Source organism: Saccopteryx bilineata, chromosome 5 (assembly GCF_036850765.1).
Source record: "Saccopteryx bilineata isolate mSacBil1 chromosome 5, mSacBil1_pri_phased_curated, whole genome shotgun sequence".
NCBI lineage: Eukaryota > Metazoa > Chordata > Mammalia > Chiroptera > Emballonuridae > Saccopteryx > Saccopteryx bilineata.
In genome coordinates this window covers 82,532,159-82,541,858 of record NC_089494.1, presented here as the reverse complement: position 1 = coordinate 82,541,858, position 9,700 = coordinate 82,532,159, and positions in this window count along the sequence as shown.

The following is a 9,700-nucleotide window of genomic DNA, read 5'->3' as shown; positions in this document are numbered from 1 at the left end:
TTGAAGTAAATTTAACCAAGGAGGTAAAGGACTTGTACACAGAAAATTATGAAACATTGATAAAAGAAATCAAAGAAGATACAAAATGTGGAAGCATATACCATGTTCAAAGAGAGGAAGAATAAACATCATTAAAATGTCTATATTACCCAAAGCGATTTATAAATTCAATGCAATACCAATAACATACTTCAAGGATTTAGAACACATATTCCAAAAATTTATATGGAACCCAAAAAGAACAAGAATAGCCTCAGTGATCTTGAAAATGAAGAATAAAGTGGGAAGTATGACATTTCCTGATATCAAGTTATACTACAAGGCCACTGTACTGAAAACAGCTTGATACTGGCATAAGAATAGGCATACAGAGCAATGGAATAGAACAGAGAGCCCAGAAATTAACCCATGCTTTTATGGTCAATTGATATTTGACAAAGGAGGTCAGAGCATACAATGAAGTGAAGACAGTCTCTTTAATAAATGGTGTTGGGAAAATTAGACAGATACACACAAAAAAATGAAATTAGACCACCAACTTACACCATTCACAAAAATAAACTCAAAATGGAAAAAAGACTTAAATGTAAGTCGTGAAACCATAAACATCTGGGAAAAAACATAGGCAGTACACTCTACACTCTCCAATATCTCTCGTAGCAATATTTTTGCTGATTTATCTCCACAGGCAAGTGAAATAAAGGTCGAGAGGAACAAATGGGACTCAATCAAACTAAAAAGCTTTTGCACAGCAAAAGATACCATTAACAAAATAAAAAAACAACCCATAAAATGGGAGAACATATTTGCCAATACGTCTGATTAGGGGTTAATAACCAAAATCTATATAGATCTTCTAAAACTCAACATCAGGAAGGTAAACAATTCAATTAAAAATGGGCAAAAGAACTGAATAGACTGAATAGATGCTTCTCCAAAGAGGACATACAAATGGCCAATATGCATATAAAAAAATGTTCAAGTCACTAATCATCAGAGAAAGTCAAATTAATACCACAATGAGATACCACCTCACACCTGTCAGTATTGCACTCATTAACAAAACAACACACAATAAGTGCTGGTGAGGTGTGGAGAAAAGGGAACCCTTCTGCATTGCTGGTGGGAATGCAGATTTGTGCAGACTCTGTGGAGAAGTTTATGGGGTTTCCTCAAAAAATTAGAAATGGAATTGCTTTATGACCCAGCTATCCCACTTTTAAGAATATAATTTAGAATACCAAATCTCTAATTCAAAAGAAGATATGCACCCCCATGTTTACTGAAGCATTGTTCACAATAGCCAAGATCTGGAAACAGCCCAAGTGTCCATCAGCGGACCAGTGGATTAAAAAGTGATGGTACATATACACAATGGAATATTATGCGCGGTGAAAAAGAAGGAAATCTTACCTTTTGTGACAGCATGAATGGACCTGGAAGTTATTAAACTAATGAAATAAGCCAGACAGAGAAAGAAAAATATCATATGACCTCACATATATTGTATGTAGAATTTAACAGAGAAAGTGAACTGAGAAATATAATAGAGGCAGAGGCAAGGTCCCAGGGACCAGAGTGACAGTAATCAGAGGAAAGGGGGATGAGGGGATGAAATCAGAGAAAATAAAGGGATTAGTGAAACTATATATACTATATAACAGAGATACAGATAACAGGACAGCAAATCCTAGAGGGGAGGGGGAAGGACAAAGGGGTATTAAAAGGAAGACAGGTGGGGGGTGAGGGAGTTATATTCAGTAAGACACTTGATTCCTTGTAAACACAATAAATTAAAAATTAATAAAAATTTTTAAGAAATGAAAAAAGAAATCAATAAAAGAAAGTAATTGATAATAATTAATAATCATTCTACAAGTAGAAAATACAAAAAAATAACCACAAGTGTAGTGTTCAACAATAGATTTAATTGAGCATAATAGAGATTTAACAAATTTGAAATTAGGCCAACTGAGATGATCTAGTCACAGGAACCAAAAAAAAAAAAAAAAAGATAAATGAACAGAACCTTCAGAGAACTGTCATATAATAAAAAGTATATCAACATATGCATATTTAGATTATTGGGAAGAACAGAGAGAAAGAAACAGAAAAGAAATTGGAAAAAGTAATGTTGAAAAAAATGAATGGAAAACATTAATCTACGTTTATAAGAAACTCAGCTAGGCCTGACCTGTGGTGGTGTAGTGGGATAAAGCGTCGACCTGGAATGCTGAGGTTGCCTGTTCGATACCCAGGGCTTGCCTGATCAAGGCACATATGGGAGTTGATGCTTCCTGCTCCTCCCCTTTCTCTCTCTCTCTCTCTCCTCTCTGAAAATTGAATAAATAAAATCTTTAATAAAAAAAAGAAACTCAGCTAAATTAAAGTAAGTTAACTCAAAGATGTCCATATCCAAACACATATAAATCAAACAGCTGAAAGTTAAAGCAAAGGGGAAATTTTGAAAGCAGCAAGAGAAATAACTCATTATATACATGTTATTCCCTTCATGATATTGACAGGTAATTGCTCATTAGAAACCAAGGGTTTTCAAGGATATGAGGATATATATTCAATGTTTTGAAAGAGAAATACTGTCAACCAAGAATTTTATAACCAGCATAACTGGCTTTTAAAAAAAGAAAGTGTATCAAGTTATAAGATAAACAAAAATTGAGAAATTTCATTGTAATCAAACCTAGCTTACAAGAAGTATTAAATAACTACTTTAGTTTTAAATAAAAGACATTAGAATCAACATGAAGAAATAAAAAATACCAAGAATGATAATAACATAGATAAATAAAAAAGACAAATATATAAATATGTTTATTATCTATAACATTTTTTCCTTTTATGTCTGATTTAAAAGACAATTTTAAAACTAAAAAGAAATAATTATAAATCTGTCTTGATGGACATACAACGTAAAAAGATGAAATGTAGCATCAAGGAAAATATGGGAATAAAACTGTATAGAAGTAAATTTTGTGTAAACAATTGCAATTCATTTATATTCATCTAAACTAGTTTGTAATATATTAGGATGCAAATTGTAAAATTTAAGATAACTAGGAAAAGAATAGTTAAATGTAATAGTAAAATAAATGAATATATTTTAAAATGGTATATTTGGGAATATCTATTTAATATAAAGAAAATAACGAAAAAATAAAGAAACAAAAAGATTTAAGACAAATGAAAACAAGTGCAAAATATAATACAAAATCCTGATTTATATTTTTATTACATTGAATGTAAGTAAATGAATCAATGCAATTAAAGTGCAGAGATTTGCAAAATAGATAAGAATTATGATCCATCTGCATACTGGGTACAGGAGATACACTGAAGATTCAAAGACAAAAGGAGTTTGACAGTAAAAAAATGAAAAAAAATACTATACCAACAATAAGTAAAACTGAAAAAAAGCTGGATGAATGTGCTAACATCAGCAAGATGGAACTTACTATTAAATCATGCTAGAGACAAAAATCAGTGTCTAATGATAAAAAAGTCATTCCATCATGAAGATATAATTATAAGCACATATTCACCTAACAACATAAACTAAAATTATATGAAGCAAATATGGACAGACTTGAAGAAAGAAATAGTGCAACAATAATATTTATAAATTTCAATACAATACCTTCTATAATAAATTTAAAACTGTGGGAAATATAAACAAGAAAATATAAGACTTTAACAAGATATCTTATGGTATTTTAAGAACACAGTATTCAACACAACACAATATATAGTCTTCTGAGGTATGCATGGAATCTTATCCAGGCAATACCATATATTAGGCCATAAAAAAGTCTTCATGAATTTCTAAAACTTGGAAATTATTTAAAGCATATTTTTAAACCACAATAAAATTAAAGTAGAAATAAGTAACAGAAGGAAATTTGAAAAACTCACAAGTATGTGGAAATTAAATATGTACCTATTCAATCAATAGGTTAAAGAAAATATCACATGGGAAATTAGAACTTACTCTGATATGAATAAAGACATGTCACACCAAAACTTATGGGAGGTAGTTTAAGTAGGGCTTAGTAAAAATCTATCCCTGTCTGTTCATATTTATTATTATTTTTTTCTTTTTTTGTATTTTTCTGAAGCTGGAAACGGGGAGAGACAGTCAGACAGACTCCCACCTGTGCCCGACTGAGATCCACCCAGCTCTGCCCACCAGAGGGCGATGCTCTGCCCCTCCGGGGTGTCGCTCTGCCACTACCAGAGCCACTCTAACGCCTGGGGCAGAGGCCAAGGAGCCATCCCCAGCGCCAGAGCCATCTTTGCTCCAATGGAGCCTTGGCTGCGGGAGGGGAAGAGAGAGACAGAGAGAAAGGAGAGGGGAGTGGAGAAGCAAATGGGCGCTTCTCCTATGTGCCCTGGCCGGGAATCGAACCCGGGACCCCCGCACGCCAGGCCAACGAACGCTCTACCGCTGAGCCAACCGGCCAGGGCCTGTTCATATTTAAATACTAGAAAGGTTGAAAGTAAATAACATCACCTTCCAATGTTAAGACTGTAGAACTACAAGGACAAAATAAACTGAAACCAGAGAAAAGTAAGCAAATAATAAAAATCAGAGTGGAAATTAGTGAAACAGAATAAAGAAATAGAGAAAATCAACAAAAATAATGAAATAAAATTGAGAGCAGAAATTAAATGAAGCATCTATGGACAATTGATTTTTGAAAACGTTCCAAGACAATTCATTAATGATGTAACAGTCTCTTTAATAAATGGTGCTGAGACAATTGGATATCCACATTTAAAAGGTTGATGACTGATATTACCTCATATTATATGGAAGAATAAACTCAAAATGGATCTGAGAACTACAAATAAGAGTTAAACTAGAGCACTCCTAGAAGGAACACACGTGTAAAGCTTTATGTCTTTAGATAGGCAATAGTTTCTTAAATATGACACCAACGCTAAAAAATAATAAAAAAAATGAGAGAGAGCGCAAGAGAGAGAATTTGGCTATCTTCAATATATTAAACATAGAATTACATATGTTTCAACCAAATCCTAACGGAGTTGAAAAATAGACCTATATAGAAAAAAATACATATTTTAATGTGCATAGCATTATCATTCACAAAGGCAAAAAGAAATAACCAAAATATCCAGCAACAAATAAATGCAAAAACAAACAGTGGCATATTCATGGAATGGAATATTATTTAGCCATAAAAATTAATAAATTACTTACTAATGCATGCTACAGTGTTGACGAACTTTCGAAACTCTATATAAGAGACTGTGTTATGAGCTCTAATGGAAGAGAACTCAGGATGAGTAACTCACCAGAAAGTATATAAATTTGAATGTATAATAGTCCATGGTTCTGTCCAGATGTTTATTGTCATGGAATGACACCCATGGCCTTTGTTGACTGGAGAAATACAGGCTGGCAAATCTTGTATATAAACCAAAAGGAAAAGAATTGTGGATTACTGTTTAATGGGTACAGTATTTGAATTTGTAACATTTTGGTGAATATTTTCTGATAAAAATGTCCTGGGGATGAATGACAGTGATGATTGCAAAACAATATGAATGTATTTAATGTCTTTGAACTAGATTCTTAAGTGGTTAAATAGTAAATTTTATGTTATGCATATGTTAACAAAATAAAAAAGTGATAAATAATTTTTTTAAAAGAGGAAACAGTAGATATATTTCTCCTGCAATACTGTAAGAAGAACATTTCTCCAAAGTTTCACACTTCTAATAAGCTAAAGATTGATACTGCCAAGCAAGAAACTAGATAACTTAGAGCTACAGGGTGTCTAAAAGTAATGTAATAAATTAGCCATTGTGACAAAATGATAAACTGTGAAACTTAAAGAAAATATTTTAATTACATATTTTAAGTTACTAAATCCTCAAATGCAAAGCTAGGTTTTATATTAAAGAACAATTGAAAATAATATATCAGTAAGTTATGAGGAAATGCAAGTTGTTTTAAGCCCAGGTAAGTGGAGACATGCAAAATTAATTAACCCATGGGATTTAGCCAATTTTAAAACTTGTAAAATTTAATGCAAGCTGTTTTAATCAAACATTAAAAAGAGAAGTTAGATATTTGGGAAATATATGTGAAGAATGATGTAAAGTAATAACATTGAAATAGTTATCACATTGAAATAATTACTACTGTTGTCAGTCACTAATAAAATTTTTACTGTTTTCCACTTCTAAGAAGTATTGCCTACATTAATACTGAGAAGTCCATAGTCACAGATATAGTCAGAGCTTATAAATTGTTTTTGTAATAAAAGTAATTAACAGTTTTAAAAAAGAAAGAACTAATTGTAGCATGATTCTGTCTCTTAACTTTGGTTAATTTTTACTCTGACCAGGTTTTAACATCCTGGAAGGATTTTGGTGTTACATCCTAGCGAGATAGACTGCAGCAGACACAAAGTGAATTTTATAAGTTTTATTGCAAACCTGCGCAGGGACTGCAGGTAACCCACACAGGGGCACACTGCAGCCCCCCAAACCTGCGCAGGGACTGCAGGCAACCCACGCCTCCGAAGAGACTGGAGCACTGCAGCCCCCCAAACCTGCACAGCTAACAAACTGCACAGGGACTGCAGCCCCCCCCAAACCTGTGCAGGGACTGCAGCCCCCCAAACCTGCACAGGGACTGCAGCCCCCCAAACCTGCACAGCTAACAAACTGCACAGGGACTGCAGCCCCCCCCAAACCTGTGCAGGGACTGCAGCCCCCCAAACCTGCACAGGGACTGCAGCCCCCCAAACCTGCGCAGGGACTGCAGCCCCCCAAACCTGCGCAGGGACTGCAGCCCCCCAAACCTGCACAGGGACTGCAGCTCCGAGCTTCTAAAATGGCTCCTTTTTATAGGGTGGCTGTCTAGGATGAGCAAGCATCATACAGAAGCTGATGTGGCTGTTAGTCATTGGCTAGGGAGGTCGTGCGCAGTTACGGGGGGGGGGGTATTGCTCAGTGGAGAATTTCAAACATAAACTTCTGATAAGGGTCTCTGACTCAATGCAGGATGTTGCTGAACTCTTTGTTCTTAGTGTCACAGGGACCTTGTACACTCTTGGCAGCCCCAGCATGTCAGTACTCCTTGAATCTAACATTTGGCAGTCTTATTTTGGAAGTCTGCAATGTACATCATAGTAAAATACTGAAAGTTCAACATTTTCTTTTAAATATTTCTCCTCTATATTTTAGTGAATTTTAAAATTCACCTGATAAAATTCATTCAATTTCTGGTTAGCTGTGATTTCTTGGCAATTATTGAGCATATTTGAAAATACTCGATCTTAGGATTGAAAGAGAGTACCCAACCCATAGTTGGTGTTCGGACCTTAGAGGAAGGTGGTTGCAGCCCCCCTGTGGTTGCTGGTCAGAGATGTGCACGCTCATGGGGAGAGCAGGGAGCAACCACCAGGGAAAGGCAAGCTGCGGCCAGAGGACAGTGCCTGGCAGAAGGGAAGTAAGCACCAGGCAGGTGTGCTGGTCAGGGGCCATGTGTCCAGGTGCATGACTGGGGCAGAACACAACCAAATGTCCTCACATCCTTATACTGTACTGCTGATCAACAGCGCTGTGGCCAGAACCAGAAAAAAACCTTCCTTCCACAGTGTCCCTCTAGTGGCTTCTCCTGAGAAAGCTTGTCATCAGGCTCACTTTAAAGGAGAAATGCTTTATAGCAGGGGTCGGGAAATTTTTTGGCTGAGAGAGCCATGAACGCCACATATTTTAAAATGTAATTCCGTGAGAGCCATACAACGACCCCTGTACTTTACGCATTATCCAATAAAAATTTGGTGTTGTCCCGGAGGACAGCTATGATTGGCTCCAGCCACTCGCAACTATAAACATGAGCGGTAGGAAATGAATGGATTGTAATAGATGAGAATGTTTTAGATTTTTAACGTTATTATTCTTTTTTATTAAAGATTTGTCTGCAAACCAGATGCAGCCATCAAAAGAGCCACATCTGGCTCGTGAGCCATAGGTTCCTGACCACTGATTTATAGAATTGTCACTAGTATACAGTAGGTATCAAAGAGAGAATTCTCAGCTAAGAGGCAATACACTGATAACTGTCACAATTTTTAAAAGTATTTATGTATTTAAATTAAATTTAAAGACCTTAAGTCTAGGTTAAATAATTACTATTATTTAAAATGATGTTTGAATCCCAAGTGGAGACTTCATAGCTGCTTTTTCCCTGCTTTAGTCTTTATTAACTTTTTTGTTTTTTCATAATATGGTACAAAAGAAAAGTGGTGAAGCATAAAACAATAGTGACACTCTTGTCACAAACCTGGTTCTCTTTGAGATTGATTTATTTTTCCTCATTTATTCATGAACAGTCAATAGATATTTACTGAGTGGCTCTGCTGGGTCTGGTATTGTGTGGAAAATGATGGGGAAAATAAACATGACCTCTTCCCTCCAAAAGTTTATTATTGTGGCAGAAACATTCTGAAAGTAGAATCCTTTCTTCAGGGTGTTTGGCTGTTAAGTTTTTTGTTTTTTTTCTCTATCAGATGAGAGTAATACTTGGAAGTGAATATTTTAAAAAACTAAATTATTCTATTTTTGAATAGAGGAGGGAGAAAAACCAAAATAATTAAAGTAGAAGAGGAAGTAATTATGGAAAAGAGGCAATGCCAGTGTGATATTTTAATTCAGAATGAGACTAAAAAATGGATTTAGAAATTGCCTGGAGAAAAATTGAAATGATTTTAAAAAGAAGTAATTTTAGGACATTTTACCATATGTGTGTTTGTCTGTGTGTGTGTATATATATATAAAAGAATATATATATATATATTCTTTTTTCTTCTGCAAATTTTAAAAAACTTAATTGATTTTTTTAATTATCTAAAGCTGTGTTCCAGTTACCCAGTGTGGAGGGGGGAGGAGAGTCAGAATCACACAAATAAAGATACAAGTAGAAGCATGAATGCTGTGATGAAGAAACCTGTGTGACATCATAAGAGTAAAATGTAAGCCCTGACCTAGTTTGGATGATGAGAAAAATATTTCCTAGAAGTTTTCTTTAAACTTCAACGAGTTTGTGAATAAATTAAGCAATATTGTGGATGGGTCAGCTGGTGGAGAATTTTAGATATAGTAATTGGCTAAATAAAAGTTAAAAAAATGTTTCTAGATAGAAGTGTTAACTTATAAATTCCTTTTCTGCATTAATTTGCTCTCTGCCATCATAAGAGCCTAATCTCTACAGAAGATAGTTATATAATTATAATTAGTGTTATAAGGCAGGGTCTCTCAGGTATACAACCTTGCTATTTTTCATCTTAATCTTGTTTTACATATGCAACTTATTTTCCATAAAGTAGACGTATGTTTTAAATCTAAAAATAAATTAGAACTGTATATCTCTCATAGCAAATTAGATTTAAAATGCAATAATAGTCTGCTTTCCTCAAATTATGTATAAATTATTCCTAATTCTTCAACTATTTAGTTGTTCTATATTACATGTTAAATGTCAACTAAAATTAGATAATTTTAAAATTTTTATTTTTGAAAATGATGCATTCTTTTTTCTACCAGTCACTATGTATTTTTTTTTTTTTTTTGTATTTTTCCAAAGCTGGAAACGGGGAGGCAGTCAGACAGACTTCCACATGCGCTCGACTGGGATCCACCCGGCATG